Source organism: Dipteris shenzhenensis, chromosome 14 (assembly GCF_047967505.1).
Source record: "Dipteris shenzhenensis isolate YYH24624 ecotype China chromosome 14, Dip_SZ_1.0, whole genome shotgun sequence".
Lineage (NCBI taxonomy): Eukaryota > Viridiplantae > Streptophyta > Polypodiopsida > Gleicheniales > Dipteridaceae > Dipteris > Dipteris shenzhenensis.
The window spans coordinates 31,472,763-31,490,643 of NC_141609.1; positions in this window are offsets into that span (position 1 = coordinate 31,472,763).

A 17,881-nucleotide genomic window follows, 5' to 3' on the forward strand; every position below is an offset into this window, starting at 1 on the left:
AGATGTTCTCCATAATCACGGAAGAAATTTCCCTCAGAACTTCGAAGCCACCCCTTTTCTACATGCTTTGTTTGATCAGTAGCCCATGACTACTTCTATTCCTACCACACAGGGGATACTTTTTTGTGAGCTTTGCATGCAAGCTTTTTCATTTTTTTGGCAACTTTTTTAAAGTTGTGAATGGAAAAGACATGAGGAGGAACACTAAAAAGATACACCTTTGTGAGCTTAAGGGTTTTCTTGCTATCTTTATTTGAGCCTTAAAGTAAAAATTTTGTATAGTGAAAAAAATAATAAATGAAATTGGGGGCCCCACAAAGCTCCTTCTATCAAATTCCCTCTGAAACGACTTTCTATAGCTCATTGATTTTTTGCTATTCATATGATTGATCCATTTTGTACACAACATGATCAAGGAACGACTGTTGGCATAGCCCTTGCCCAAGCTTTAGGGCCCCTTTTTTTTGTGTTTGTTTAGGAAAATCTTCCCATTCATGTGAAGCTAATAAGGATGCCTTTTTAGTATCATATATTATGCTCTTGTTAAAATTATTGATTATTAATAACTACTAAGTATATATGTTTAAATTATTGATATACAATGATGGTTGGCAAAACATTATGTTCATTTGTAGCATGATAAGTTCAAGCTCTTATGAAACAACGAAATTTCAACAAAAACTTTTTAAATATTTAGAAATTTGACACGATAACATAAGAAATGGCTTTGTTCATATCACACCGACCGTTTTGACTACAAACATGACCATGTTTGGAGTCATATTGACCAAGTTATGGCCGAAATAAGACTTGTTGTCCAAGCTCCTCAAGCATAGCCATGGGCTACGCTAGCACAGCCCCTCAAGTGCTTGGGGGCTTGGACAACCAGTCTTATTTCGGCCCTAACTTAGACAATATGACTCTAAACATGATCATGTTTGTAGTCAAAACGATTGGAGTGATATAAACAAAGCCATTTCTTGTGTTAGAGTGTCGAAATTCTATATACTCAATAGTTTTGGTTTAATTTTTCTATTAAACACTTACAATTGGTAGCTATTAACTAGAACTAGGAGGCCTTATTGGCATAAAGGTTAGATTATTATCCATAGAGACCTCAAATAGTATCTTCATAATTGTCTTATGAAATGATTTAGAGAGCCCAAAGAGCTAGGTGGGGCTAGGACATCTTGTTGGCATAAAGACTTTCATCGATCTTAAGAGACCCAAATAGTATCTTCATGATTATCTTGTGACATGGTTTGAGGATTACATATATTGTCATCAACACGTGATTAAAGAGACATGAAAGGTCTTCAAGATTAAGATCTATTACATTATTGGTGTGCGTGCCTTAGTTGTAGTGCTTGCGTAGAATGCGAGTTTGGAATGCTTGCCTTCAAATATGGGATGCTTTTTATGCATCACCAAAAAGATGCTTTGAAGGCATGCTTCTATAATTAGTCATTGCATTGGTTTGAAGATCAATGATTTGAAGGTTTTTTTAAGAATCCAATTTTGAAATTATTACCTTCATATAAAAAATGAATCCTTCCAATCATTGGATTTCTTTGAAGATGTGCAAGCTTCCATTCAGTCAAATGCTTTTAGTAACTACATTGCTTCAAAGATTAATGCATGTTTAGAATGCTCTGAACATGAAACCACACATGAATCTACCATTTGAAACCCTTACCCTCTTTTCTTGAGCTCTCACACTCCTCTAAATCCATGTCCTAGAACCTTGCCAACTGACCTTACTTCTCAAATGATCACGGATCAAGGGTTGTGTTATAAGTTTAGCTCAAGATATGTGACTCTTATATAATGTGAAGTCCCCCAAGAGTTGTGTTATATAATGTTCTAAAAAATGACAAAAAAAAACTCTCAACCCAAGAAAAGCTCACAAAAAAATGAAAAATCTTGCAATCAAAGCTCGCAAAAAATAAAACCCTTACCATACTGCCTAAGCCTATAATTGTGGAAGTCTAATGATGAACCACCTCTAAAATTTGATGCTTGTTTAGTGCTTTAATATTTTTTGAATGCAGGTTATAGTGTGGGTGAGGCCAAATGAGCTATTAATAAGTTACCTAAAGGTTCACTCACGAACAAACCCCTATTGTTGTAGGTTCTAATGCAACATCTCAAATTCCTTCTCCTTCGTAGACTATAAGTAGAAAAATCAACAAATTGAATCTATCAAGACATAAATGTAGCATACAGCCTCTGTTGTCTAATAGCATTTTAAGTCAATAGAGTGTTTCTCCTAAAAGGCCATTTTCTAGTTTAGAGGATGTTAGTATGGCTCAAGCACAAGATCTACTTGCCTTGTTAAACACTTTTATGCAACAATAGCTAACTAAACATGTGTGACAATTGAGTTGAATTATAAAGATGTAGAGCGGCACACTAAAATTTTATGGCAAGAACTTGATTTGTCTCAACAACAACAGACATAGTATAGCGAATTGAAAGACAAGGTGATAGAACTTGAAGGTGCTTTGCAAATGTAGACTATAATACATCTCAAAGAAACTCAAGAACTTACACAAAAGCTGTCTAAAAACCCTAATAGTTTCAATTTGATAAAGGCTTGGCTGAATGGGATGCAAATGTAAATTTTTATATAGTTAGATATTTTGGCAAAAAAGAATAGTGCATTATAGGTAGATAACACATTTTTCTACATAAGCTATCCACTTTAGAAGGTATGAAAGCAAATTCAAGAATTGTTGATGCCTAGAAAATAGATGTGGATAGCATGTTTATAACAAATGTTGAGCTCCAAGTCATAAAAATTGCATTAATGCAAACAAGGATAGGATAATATTAAGAATAGATTATTTCAAATTGCACAATGCCGGTATCAAGATTATGCCACACATGAGTCAATGCAGAGAAACATGGATTTTGTGTAACTATTGGAACAGTTATAGTCTTATGTTCAACAGCTTTCAAAACACAGAGTACATGCTATAGTAGCAATGAAACACATAGAGACATTACAAGAGCTTAATCCTATGATTTGCAAATGATAGTAGAGAAAGCAGATGAGTATGATGTAGGAGACAACACCAAAGTTGAAAAAGCATTTAAACTAGTTGACTATGGAGATGAATGTGAATAGCACTTGGTAGACACTATGCAAACTAATGCTTCTCTGGAATCCTTTTTGTCCCTTGGAGAAAATCTTGATCCTCTTGAGACTAATTATTCCTAAGGAAAAAAATTCATTTTTAACTTCCTTTTTGTACACTAAGTGTTAAGTGGGTTCAAGTATAGGATTTATAAAATTATACCTACCAAGTGTGCTAGGTATTAGGCCTATGCCTTGTTCATGTCTTTAATTCAATCTAATAGTCAAAATTTGAATAATAAAAATAAGAAGTGTCCTAGAATAGGAAGAGCCTTATGTTTTTCAAGAGGTTAATCAAGAAGACACATAGCTCAAAGTTATATGTGTGAACCTTGTATGACTCTGTAGGAGACATCTGAATACATTAGGACCATTACTCTTTTGTTATGAGAATCCCTCTTCATTTATAGGAATATTGTGATTTTTATTTTATGAAACACAAGTTGATGGAAGAGTAGGGGAGATGGCTTTATAGGGTATGGGTGTTTAGAGGGTTAAATTTTTGTGATTAGTAGTTGATTAAATCTTGAAGTTAGAGAAACCTTAAGGGCCTAATGCAACAAGCCCTCTTTGAGTGCACAATTCCCCTGATGGATGACTACTCAAGCAAAGTAATGCCATTCGGATTGAAGAATTCATTGGTCATGTTTTAACACCTCATGGTGGATGCCGTTCAAGAATATATTGAATTCTTAGCAATATTCCTGGACAATTTTTATATCTATAATACAGAGCACACACACCTATAATTCCTAGAAATGGTATTCCAAAGGTACTGTGAGACTCAAATACAAATGTGTGTTTTATGTGTTCTTAGGGGTTTTGTTTAAATAAAGGGATCATGATCAAGAACTCTAGGATAAATGCCATATAAAAGATAAAAGATCCAAATAACATCAAGCAAGTTGTTTGTGGGGTTCTTGAACTTCTACATGTAGTTCATCAAAAAATTTATTGGCATAGCTCAACCCATTGATTAGCTCACAAGGTAAGATACAAAGTCTGAGTGGAAGGAAGAATGGTCTAAATTATTCTTGGTCTTACAAGAGATGGCCATAAAGGCACCCATACTTAGAAATCTAGTCTAATCTTTCATGTACATGTAGATACATTTAGGATGGAAATTGGGTCCATTATGGCTCAACGGGATGGAACTTGGATTTCCCCATCTACTTCATGAGCTAGATGATCTCATGAAGTATTTTACCACCACTAAAAGGAAAGCCCTTGAGATGTGTATAGTTTTCAAAAAAATTGACACTATATTTTGGGCAACCATTCATCTTCTATGTGGACCACCAAGCACTACTCTATTTGCTAAACAAACTAGTCATGAAGTTGTAGGATAAGAAACCCACCAAAGAGATAGATGATCATCTTCCTAGTTGGACTATTCACTATGTCAATGTGTATGGAGATAAGCACAAAAAAATCATGCAATCCCTCTCCACAACAACATGTCCTAAAGATACAAATGCAAATGAATGGTGAAGGATTTCACTCAAATCTTGGAAATACATGCTAATAGCAAGACACTTGTGGAAAAAAGGGGGGCATGTACAAAAGTACATGCTAATGGCATGCCACATGTAGAGAAAATAGGGGACGTGATTCTTTGATGATGCATCTTTTTGCATGAGAGATTAATCATCTTTTTGCATGAGAGAGCAATCGCCTTTCGGCATGAGAGAGGAACATGGATGAAGCACATCAAGGTGTGGTAGGTGGTCACTTTTCCACTAAAGTCATAGAAAAAAAGGTTCCAAGTGTAGGGTTGTGTGGAGTAGATGTCACAAAATGTTGCAAAAGATGTGATTCATGCCAATCATAGGAAGGTTGGGTTTTGAAGATCATATGCTATTGGAACTGGCTTATCCATGGGAACCCTTCAAAAATTGGGGATCCATTCATCCATTTAAAGTCTTGACCCATCTAGGAAGAGATAAATACATCATGGTGGCAAACAATTATATCATCAAAATGGGCCAAAGAAAAATACTTTTGAGACAACATGCCCCAAAATACAAAAAGGTGATTGTATGAAAATATCATATGTAGATTCGCCCCATTGAAATCATGTTAGAGCAAGGAATTTGCTTCCTCAATTTGGTGATTTATATCATGACAAAGTAGCTCCTAATCTAGCATAATAAATTAGCTACATACTATCCAAGGATGCATGTGGCAAGGACTTTTAAGGAGTATATAACATCCTTTTATTGGCTCAAACTTTTGATGGTGTATGCCAGAATGTGAAGCAAAAAAAAGAAAAAATCCCCAAAATTTCCCATCAACTTATTTTGAATGGAATAAAGGTCTTATTATAAAATAGATATGACCTTTAAAAATATGATACTCACTAGAACAAATATAAATAGGAAATTTTAAGGTATGGGAACAAACCAATTTAGGTATTACCCTACCACTTTGAATGGATGGTCTCCCTGACTAGGTACTCATTTCACTCTGTATGATTGGATTTAAGGAGTTCAATCTTGGGACTGACTTGAAGATACTCCTAGCCTACCCATGATAGTTTGACTTGCAAGTATTGCTAGCCTGATTGTTTGCTATGGTAATCATAAACTCGATTTAAAAGAATAGTGCAATGTGGATGAAATTTTTGTGTGGATAACAAGTATGTGCTTGTTAAGTAATGTACCTAGGAAGAATAAGTGGTGTGGCAATGAGTGGTCATATGTGGACATGAAAAGTGTGGTTAAAGTACTTGATTATACAAATTTGTATGCTTACTAGACAACATAGATGGTAGGTGTCTATGCTTGCTAAGAAGAACTTGATGACAATTTGCATGCCATGTGGCATGCAACCTTCTTGAGGTGGTTAGACTGTGATGTGTCACAATATTACCACATATCAAACAAATTTGTATCACAATATTAAACTATGATGTGTCACAATATTATCACATGACAATTTGCATGCCATGTGGCATGCAACCTTCTTGAGGTGGTTTAACTATGATGTGTCACAATATTACCACATGTCAAATTATGTGACATGGCATATAAGTTAATGACATTGATAAATAAGGTGAAATAAGATATCACATGCTAATTATGGATAATTCTATTTCCTAGGTAGAAGTATCCCATGTGATGATTTGGCTTCTTTGACTATATGGTTGTTAAATCTGTAGGTCAATAATAAGCCCAAAGTCTCTTCTTTCCTTCTTTTTTAGATCGATCAACTCTATTATGAATTATGCACCAAGTTGTTATGCTCACATATGTAAAGTATGAGATCTAGGAAAACTTGACTTGACATTAAGAACAAGAATTTGGCATCTTTTTATCATCATTACCACCTCCACTCAAGAGGAAGAGTCGAACTAGGTTGGAATTTAGCAGATTTTCATGATCATTACTGAGTAAGTTAAAACATTGAGTGAGAGTAGCATTCGAGTGACAATTTCTACAATTCATGAATATCATGTTCTTTCTTAGATGATTATGATGAAGTGAGTAACACACCTCCAATATTTACAAGCAGAGACCTATTAATCATCAAGAAAGACATATTCCATATTTGATAAATTAAGATTAAATTTACATAAAGTCAGATAAATTAGATACCCATAAAGTCCTCATTATTTAAGAGACTCATTGTTGTTCTACATGCTAGAAGACAAAAAACATGGAAAATATATACTCTTTCTTAAATGATTGTTTCATGAAAGAAACATCCTAAGCATGGCAACGTGAAATACTATCCACGACACCCCTAAAATATAAATTTATTTAGAACATGCTCTAATAGAAACCAATATTATTATTATGTGACCATTTGTTTCATTTTACAATTTTTATTATTCTCCAATTTCTTGTGCAATGATAGTTCAAATTTGTTTTGTAGTATCTCCTCTAATGCCATCAATGGTGGTAAGATATTCAGACTAAATATTAACAAGGTTTCATTTTTCAATCCTCTACCAAACTCTATGAAATCCAAGATAAACTTATCCTTTCATCCATATTGAGTAGTACCTCACAAAACTAGAAGCTCTTCAAAATTAATGCTTTTGTACTTTTTGTAGAGTTGTACTCAATGAAAAGAGAGGGGTTGATAGAAATGGTCATTTCCATGAGCGCTTGTTCCAATTCATCACACTTCAGCTTCATGCAAGAGGTGCTTTTATAAAGACCCCATGATTTACAATAGTATATCTTACATCAGGCCAAGCTCTCGTGTGCAAAAGAGCCCATAGAAACAACCATTTTTACCTACCTCTATGTTTTCATACAATACAGTTTTGCAAAAAAATACAAAAGAGTAAGCTTTGAACAACTCCATTGGTTAGGAGACACTACTTAATAGGGATAAAAGATGAGGCTTAGTGTGGATCTAATAGTTATTAGAGGGGATACTACAAATGAAAAGTTATTAATATTTGGTCAAAATATCCCACCATTGATGTTCCTAAAGGAGATGCTACAAAACAACTTTCAACTTGCCAAAGAGCAAAAAAATGAAGAAAGGAAAATAGTGTACAATGAAGTTCTTGGAAACATAAAAACATTACCAGCCTCCATTGGAGTTAGTGCTGAAGAAAATTATCATGCCATAAGTTGTTCTTTTGATTGCCAGTAAACCACTCAAGATCATATAACATCTTCATGACATTGGTAGTAATTAGTAGAGTGTAGCCAGTAATAGTTAGTATACTCTAATTCACATCACTATAGTAATTGTTATTCATTGTTTGCAAGTTAGAATGGGGTTTTTAAGAATAGCTAGAAGTACTTAGTAGCATCTAGCTCATATGTAGTAGTAGTTTACAACTTTTTTACTACTTAGTATAACTAGTTAGTAAGTCCCTATTCACAAGTTTATTAGTTAGTCTTAAGTATGAATCTAGTCTTCATTTAGTATTACCTTTGGCCCGCTGTCTCACAGTAGTTCAGTTGATGCTCCTCCTCATAGTAGTTCTTAAAATAGTTAGAAATTGTTAGTAGCATCCAATTAGTAAGTTTACAAGTTATAAACTTATAAGTTAGTAGTTACAAGTTTATTAGTTGGTCATAGTTTAGTACTTAGTAACTAGTTAGTAAGTTAGTAGTCACAAGTTTATTAGTTAGTCTCTTAAGCACTAAGTAAATGTTACTTTAGTATTAAGTACCTACCTCCATTAGTTCAGTTGTAGCTCCTCCACATAGTACTGGCATGAGGTTTTCTTTGTTTTCCCTTTGTTTGGATAGCCCAAAAAACTAAGCAAAGGGGGCTTCTTGGAGGCCGCGATATCATGGTCTCCGAAGAGCCCCCCTTGCTCATTTTTCTGCCCCTTCAAAGAGCATTTATATGGGGCTAAAGTGGCATCAAGGAATACTTTGTCCTTCATTTGTATGGCCCTTCATTTTCTTTGGAACCACAAAGGCAATGCAAACGTGCATGTAGGAAATCAATGTACAGGGACTCGTACCACCACAAGAGGATTAATTGTCATGATGAAAAATGGGATTTTCCTCTCTTAAGGCAGCTTTTAGAGGGAAAAAAATTTGAGTAGAAAGGACTCATTGGAGGCTGCGATATCGAGGGCTGCTTAAAGCCCCATTTACTCATTGTTTTTTAGGAATAAAGGGCAAATGTGAAAGACCAAAAACAAGGGCAAAGAGGCTCCATAGGATTGTTGTTGCTGTATCAGCTACACCAAAAGGCACTCTTCCATTACCATTTGGGCATTGGTTCATCTTGCATAAGGGCAAAAAAATAGGTTAAACGAGGCTCTCAGGAGGTCACGATATTGTACCCTCCTGGGATCCCCCTTTACCCTTTTTTTAAACCCCTATGGAGGTGCCTATTAGGCCACAAAGATGGGAAAAAGAATAATCCAACTGAGGTTGATTGATCTAAAGGGGGCATATTTTGGTGTTGCTTCAGCCTCCATAAGGGCCACAAAAATGGGAAAAGGGGGCTCCCAGGAGGCCGCGATATCGTGGCCTCCCGAGAGCCCCCTTTTCCTAGTTTTTTAGCCCTTATGGAAATGCCTATTGGGACAAGGAGATGGCCAAAAAAATTGCCAACTAAGGCTAGTTGATCTAAAGGGGGCATATTTGGGCATTACTTCAGCCTCCATAGGGGCCAAAAATTTGGGGACAAGGCTAAACTATTGTGGCCTCTTGGGAGCCCCCTTTTCCAATTTTTTGGGCCCCTATGGAGATGCCTATTAAGCCAAGAAGATCAGAAAAAAAAGACCAACTGAGGATATTTGGAGGCCGTGATGTTGTGGCCTCTTTGGACCCTCCATTTGCATTTTTTTTTGGGCTTTCAAACCCCAACTTCTATTAGCTAACACTGCCTCTTCCAAGCAATTAAAAAAAGACCATTAATTTGAAAGGGAATTCATGGAAAGACAAGGCAAAAAGGTGCGTAGTTGTTGGGCTCATTTGGAGGCTAAAGCCAACTCTTTGTGGTCAAGCAAATGACCAAAAAAATGGTTGAAGAGTACTTTGCATCATCGTGGTCTCCTTCAAGCCCCAATTTTTCAAAATTTTGGTTATCTTTCCATGCCATATAAATATTTGGTCTAGCATTTGATGTTAGGAAATGGAATCAATTTGAGTGCCTTTTAGTGTGTTTCTATTGAGTTCTAGAGTAGTACTATACTACTTTATATCCTAGAGTACCACATGTCACTATGGGACTTATCCCATATACGTTTGACACTTAGAGTGTGTGTGTGCCTATCCTATAAAGGCATTGTACTTTCTCATGTCAAATCACTCAAGCCTCAAGCCTTTCTTGGTTATATAAGTACTTTACTTTGGTTGTACATTTCTTTCTAGCTTTCTTTCATTTCCATTATGTTTGTTTAGTCTTGATTTCACTTTCCATTCCATTCCATTCCATGTCTTGCTAGGCTACCTTCCAAGAGGTTGAGGTAAGACATTGAGGACATTGAAGCCTCTCTCCCTCATTCCCCTTGGAGGAACGCCTTCTCTTTTCCACCATGAGCTCTTCTCCTCCTACCCAAGCCTCACCAACATGGAGCTATCCATCTATGACATGATGCTAAGATTCTACCACGACTTGCAGCTGCCACATATCCCGTGCTTTGCCCGCCATTGCTCAACCAACTGAGCCGCCATTTTTTCTCCTCTTTCCACCCGCTTCTACTGCTCCAAACTCCCCACCATTTTTGTGATTTTGCATGCTGCACCCATGAACTATAGTAGACCATCTACCTCCACGATGTTGCTGCTACCCATGCAGCTCTAGATCTACTGCTCATGCTACCCTCAGGGTTGCTGTCAAGCTGTTGCTCCTATTCCCGCCATCTGCTCCAAGGAGTCACCATCTATAGCTAACTGTCCACCTACAGTTCTGCCCGCCATCTCAAACAATAGCTCTTCCTCTACTTCTGCCATCCATTATGCCCACCATCCACAACTTGTGTCCTCTACTGCTGCCATCCACCATTGTGCTCGTCATCTATAGTTGCTCCAATCCTTCCATCACTCTTCTTATCCTGTTATCTCTCCTAGCTGTCATCTTTATCAAGTTCATTCACTATGGGTTCGATTTCCACAAACTCTCTATTGACAAATTCAAGGGGGAAGGATTCCCCACATGGCAAACAAAAGTGCAACTCCTTCTCATGAAGGAGAATGTTTGGGATGCCATTGAAGATGATGAAGGACTTGAGGAATCAATGGAGCCTCAAATACCCAAGATTTGGAAGCAACACAACTTGAGGGCCATCACAATCATCGGTCTTTGCCTAGACGATTCATTGATTCATCATATCAACTTCAAGTTCAAGGCTAAGGAGATTTGGGCACGCCTTGAGAATATAATTGGTAACAAAATCACCAACTCTAAGGTTTTTTTGAAAATGCAATTTTATAAGTTGAAAATGGAAGAGTGTGATACCTTGAGTGCACATATAGTAAAAATTCAATCTTTAGTTCAACAACTCTCCAACTTGAAGTGTTCCCCGGATGATGAGGATAAAATAGCTGTCCTCGTGATGAGTATGGAAGGGATCTCTTGCTTTGAGAATGCCCTTGAAGTACTTAGAATTGCATCGACTACCTTCAAAGATATGGTGTCTTTTCTTCTTGAAAAGGATCGCCGCAATAAAGAATCTCCATCCTACTCATCGGATACTACACAGGCTCTTGCCTCCACCAGCAAATGGAGACCTAGGCCATTGCCTCCACCAACATGAGGAAAGACATTCAAACCATTCAAGTGCACATATTGTAACAAGCTTGGTCATATGGAGGAAGGTGCTACTAGAAGCTTGCCCAATAACAATCGAAGGATCATGCCAATTGGGTGGCATCTGCCACCACTAGTGATGATGTAGATGAAGATGAACATCTGACACAGGATCATGCTCTCACTACTCAAATTTGACATGTTTATTTCCAACATCTAGAGGATGATGGAGATGATGATTCATTTACTTTCTGAGCATGATGTGTTTGGGCTCTCTGCCTTGGGGGTATTTCCCAAAAATGAATGCAATAAATCATGTGTGTTGAGGCAAGAAAGGCACTCTGCCTTGGATAGTCCTCCTAAAATGATGTATTTATTTTCTATTTTTGGTGTGTGGCTCCATGTTCCTCATTAGTCTTTGGAGCCAAGAGGAGATGTACTGTGGGATCCATATGTTTTGGCTTTGATAGGTCTAGTTGTTGCTGCATTGGTCTCCTAGACCTCTGAGTTGATCATGCATCCATGCATGATGAGCCTCTGAGCCATGATAGATGAGCTTTCTATGTTATACTACTCACTAGCCTCTGAGCCATGCTCACTTGCCTCTGAGATTGTGTGGGAACCATGTCTAGTTCTAGACCAGCATGCACAGTTTTCATGACCATCATTATCATGACTTTGGTTCCATTCCTGTAGTCCCTCACCTTTCCTCCATGGGGGGTGTTAGAAATGGAGTCAATTTGAGTGACTTTTAGTGTGTTTCTATTGAGTTCTAGAGTAGTACTATACTACTTTATATCCTAGAGTGCCACGTGTCACTATGGGACTTATCCCATATACATTTGACACTCAAAGTGTGTGTGTGCCTATCCTATAAAGGCATTGTACTTTCTCATGTCAAATCACTTAAGCCTCGAGCCTTTCTTGGTGGTGTAAGTACTTTACTTTGGTTGTATATTCTTTCTAGCTTTCTTTCATTTCCATTATGTTTGTTTAGTCTTGCTTTCACTTTCCATTCCATTCCATGTCTTGCATTTCCACTTGATCTGGGGGGGAAAAGGGCAAGTAGGTCTCCAAGGAGGCTGTGATATTGCAGCCTCCAAAAGACATCCTTTTTCCATTTTTCACTATGCAACCATGACACTTAAGCAACATTTAATTGAGATCTGTTTCTATATCCAACAATGACACTTATGCTGCATATAAACATTTGTCCCACGCCTCAACTTGCAAAGTAGTACTTCCAAGTATCTGCCCTTAAGTATGGCCCCTATTGTCCATGATGGGTAATGGATTTTCCTCTCTTAAGGCAGCTTTTGGAGGGCAAGAAAAATGAGTGGATATGACTCCATGGAGGCCGTGATATTGTGGGCTCCGTGAAGCTTACTCTGCTCATTTTTTTGATGAAATAAAATAGATCAAATGCAAGTAGATTTTGGCCTTTGTTAAATTTTTTTGAACCTTCGAGATAGAAAACAATCAAAGACTCACCTAGCAAAGGAAGTGGAGAATGACTGTGACAAATGACATTAATGGATGCACCAATTGATCTAGTCGAGCAATGGGAGCGAGGGCGCCCCAACGGATCCAAGGTGTGGGACTTGGTTGAGTATGGAACAAGGCCGAGGGTAGAGGCCACTCAGCTTGGCCGAGTGGAACAAGGCCAAAGGTAGAGCAAGGGATGCAAGAGTGATGGAGCTTGGAATAGCAAGGGGCAGGGAGCATGAGTAAGTCGTATGGAGTATGAGAGTGTGGAAGTAGCGAGCATGATAATGGGGAGGAAGAAGAGTGTAAGATTGAGGAGTGTGCGAGTGCTGGAGAGTGAGAACTAGGGAGTGAGTGAGTGTTGATAGAGAGTGAGAGAGGGAAAATGAGAATGAGGGGAGTTCAAGAGTGAGAATGAGGGAGAGAAAGTGAGAGACCCAGAGAGTCAAAGTAATGAATCTCGTGCTGAGTGTGCAGTTGAGTGCTAGTGCATGCGCATACCTTTGTGTGGAGATGGTGGCACTGCTCATTGGTGCATGCGAAGAATTGAGAGAGGGGGCAAAGGGGAGGCAAAGAGCTACAGATGTGTTCAAAAGAGTAGCAGCATCCAATCGTCAAAAAACAAGGGAGCCTACTGCAATATGATCGCTTGAACAAGAAGAGCAACCTGCCGCATCAATCTAGAGTGTAAAGGCAATGGGTATCCACTCAGTTTCATTATGTCGGTGCCAAGCTCACTAAAAGAAGACTTTTAGAGATACTAGAGCATGTGTAAATGGATGGAGGACACTCCGAAAGCTAAGGGGCACACGGAAGGGAGGTACATCTTTAGATGGAGGATGATGGGAAGCTAAGGGAGGCCAAGGAAAGAAGCATTTCTTGAGATGGAGGACTATGGGAAAGCTAAGGGAGCCAAGGGAAGGAGGTACATCTTGAGATGGAAGATGACGGGAAAGCTAAGGGAGGCAAGGAAAGGAGGTACATTTTTAGAGGGGGGACGATGGGAAAGCTTATGGCGAAAAAGTAGAAAACAAATGGAGGACAATGAGGATGATGACAATGCTAATGTAATGATGAGAAATACATATGATGACAACAATGTCTGAACATGTATAGCAATAACTATATATATATATGCTTCTTACTTGTGGGACTCTTGTAAATCTAAGGAAATATATAAAATACTCTTCGTAATAACCTTACATATATTCTCTAAGAGTCTTTTGTGTTTATGTATGTAGAGAGTCTTAGGTATAGCCACAAGAGTCCCTTGGGCACTCATAATATTCGAAAATCTCTTGTGTAGGCATAATATTCCTGAATCTATTATGCAAACTATTACATATGCTAGAGTTAGGGGTTTAAAAAATGATGTCACCAAAATTAAGAGTGCATTCTAGTATGCTCAGGGTACATACCAACAAAGGGTGCTTTTAGAGTACTTGTCTACACTGGGAGTCCCTATTCTGTTTTGAAATTTTATGCTTGCAGATTGAACGGTCACTATGTAATGTTTAACTCAATCACTATGTAAATGAGCACTATGTAAATGTTCTACTCAACCTTGAACCAGAAAGAAAAAACCATGATCTAAAGCTTGAGATAGAGACAACATTTGTGAGTGCAATGCTGAAGAATTGATGAGCTCCTTGAATTCCCAGGGGTACCAAATCATAAACATGCAAAAACCAAGGAGTTGAAAGGGAATGTAGGATGGTACCCTTTCAGCAAATAGCAATGCCATTGTCTTTTCTGATTTCCATGTTGATTTTTTGGGTTATTGTCTCATGTAACTTTGTATGGTGGTACATTCTCTTTGCATTTTCAATGTGGTATTAGGTTGAATTTAACAAGGATGTTAAGAAAGCACGAGAGAGGATTAAAGCTATAGTTTCCATGACGAGATAGCAGTTGACAGAAGAAGGAGATTGATGTAAGGTAAAGAAGAATATTGGATCGGATGGGTAGGGTAAAGCACATCTTTGTTTGGCTTCAGCTACAATGGATAGCATAAGAATCTTGAGCTTTTGGACTCCTAAGTTAATGTCATATAGTTCCTTCATTGCTTTGACCCTCAACTGCGAGATATATGGAAATCAAAGTTATTTTCCTTGCATTTTAAAGCTGTAAAAATTTTGATCACGCTTGAGAAAATTAAGAGTGTTGCACTTGCTCCCCTTTAGTATAAAAGAAAATTCAACATCTGTTTTTATTGGAGTAGCACAATCATGCAAAATATGTATCACATGGCTCTTGTAGATATTCCATATATAAGGTGAGATAAGGACTTATTCTATATTTGGTATTATTCCTAAATTCTCAATGTCAGGGTGACTATTAGTACTAGGTTAACACAGTTTTTCAATACCTCTATAGCCCATACATGGATTGTGGATCAACCTATCCTTCGGGTGCTGGTCGTTTCCCTAGAGAGAGGAAAATTTTTGTGGGATTTTTTGTTAGAAATTTTATTGAAAAGCTTGAAAAGGATCACTTGTAGCAGAAAGCTGCCTTTGTGGTTGACAAGAATGAAAGTTTAAATGTTTCCCCAGCAATGAGTCATCTTTGGCCTAGTCAATGCAATAATAGAATAGTGGAGTGGAGATCTAATCTGGCCAAATCCTTTCAAGAGAGGAAGGCTCACTAAACTTCCTCCTCAAGTGATCCAAGAGAAAATATTAAGTCCAGATGAAATGCATCTTCTCTATATGTGTGCAAAAGGTTCTAGTGGTGGCAAAGGTCTAACATACGCAAAGACTATCATATTTTCCACTTTATTCAGCATATAGGTAAATTGAGTAAGAGCAATGCTTTCTCAGTATTTAATGGGGAAAACATCAAACATAAAAGACAAGAATGCATGATACTTTTGCAACATAAATCAGGCATTGGAATATGAAAATCGACAAGAGCCCTCTCTCAAACTTCCACCTCACTTGAACGCAGTCGCTCGAATTCTGATAATCCCCATCATTACCTCCTCTATCCAAGGAAGAACCCGACTAGGTTTGTGACAATTTTACCTCTAATGAAGAAATTCATAGCGAGTTCTCTAAATGTAACTTCGTGTAACTATGACTTTTATTGCATAAAGTAGGTAATGGGTCCCACACTTAAATTAGCGAGGGCCTACTACCTTACCTTTTAGGTTATGTAGACTCAAGTTAGGGCATGTATATGCGTGCATGTGTGTGTGTGTGTGTGCACTCTCTCTCTCTCTCTCTCTCTCTCTCTCTCTCTCTATGTGTGTGTGTGTGTCACACACACACACACACATACACAGACATGAATACTTCCCTAACTATGAATTATTCTTTTATGTACCCCCGTGAAATCTTCCCTTTAGACTTTCTTTTTAACCACCCCACATACCAAGCCCACTAATCGTCCCATACCTCCTCTAATCCCTTCTTAATCCATGTACTCATTCACTCCTTACTCCACTTGTGACTTAAACTTCACTTGTGGCTAAATTGTTTTTTTAATTATTTAAGAATCCATATGATTGTTTATATTCCTAGGTAAAGCGATAACAAGCCATGGAAAACAGGCATTACTTGTCTACCCAAACGTAACTATGATGTTCTAATACCTAGTTTGTTTGGATGGTGGCAGGTAAGTGGACCCCGACCTCAAGCCTGAGGATTTGACATCTTTTTTCAATATTATGTTTGTCAAACTCAATATTATTAAAAATTGTTAATTTTGACCAAATTTTTTGCAAACTCTAGTTGCATTTTTCAACTTAGATGTCTCAAACATTTTTTCCTTGCTTTTTATTGTTTTGTCCAATTGATAGAATGAATTGTATGGCTCGATTATTGATGGGACTTTTTAATCTAAACACACACACAGGCAGAGATAAATGCATGTGCACATGTGCGAGCACGCACATATCCCCACATGCGTGCGTGCATGCACACACAGATATAAAATCATCACCTATGAAGGTTGAAATAACTACTTATCAATAGCCACTAGGCATGTACAAATCACCAAATGTCGACCAAAACAATTGTAGCTACATCGAATCATCCTTCACTAGCAAATGCTCAAAAATATGGAAGCCACAAGTTTGTAAACCTATAGTGTATGTAGATATGCTATACCACAGTCCTTGTTCTAGCCTCTTGGCTTTTGTAAAACAATAGGGCATTTTATACAAGTTGACATACAGGGGATCAATCCTTTTTCAACTTGTAGTCTACCAAAGACTAGGTTTAAACTAACTATGATATATTATTTGCTTATATATCTTATAGTATTTTAATTCACATGGGTAAGAAATGCTAAGTTAAACACCAAAGAAGACTTGTATATATAGCAATAGATCCTCTTTTTAGCAACCAATCAAAGAGTAATATATACAAGCTCAATATATTAATAGCCAAGTATTTGAGTACGTCTCATCACTTTGGTGTAAAACAAGCGAAGTTATTCATAAATGTTATTTCATTATTAAATTTAATATATATATTAGCCAAGTATTTGAGCCCTCATCACTTTGGCTAATAATAACCAAATTTAGTCATATATATTGGTCAAGTATTGTATTTACAAGCCCCATTTACTAATAGCCAAGCATCTAGTTAAGTTATTATCTTAGCTCTATTGACTCCAATTTCCAAGGCAAATTAGTATCCTAATGACAAAAGGATAATCAAACAAAAACATTCAATGGGATGCATTTGGCAAGCCTCACGTCAGTATTTACCAAAATTCAAAACCTTAAGCTAAGAATGAATCCTAATGTAATTTCTAAAAAATCAAGAAAACAAATGGGATGTCATGTTGACAGAAATATTTGGAGTTGTAGGAGAGAGATAGAGTGTGGATGGAGGAGAGTCTAGCCATCACATTTCCAAAAATATAATTTAGAAGGCTATATACATAACTCTAGTTGGGAACCCTATTAGTCTATTTACATAGGTGGAACATGCCCATTTTCTATACTCTTTGTGTGCACCTTTCCTGTTGGGCATAAGTAGTGATACAATTATGTACATAGTGCAATTTACATTCTCAAAACCCCCTCTTAAAATGCTCTTCATAAGATGAGGCTAGAATATTTTTAGA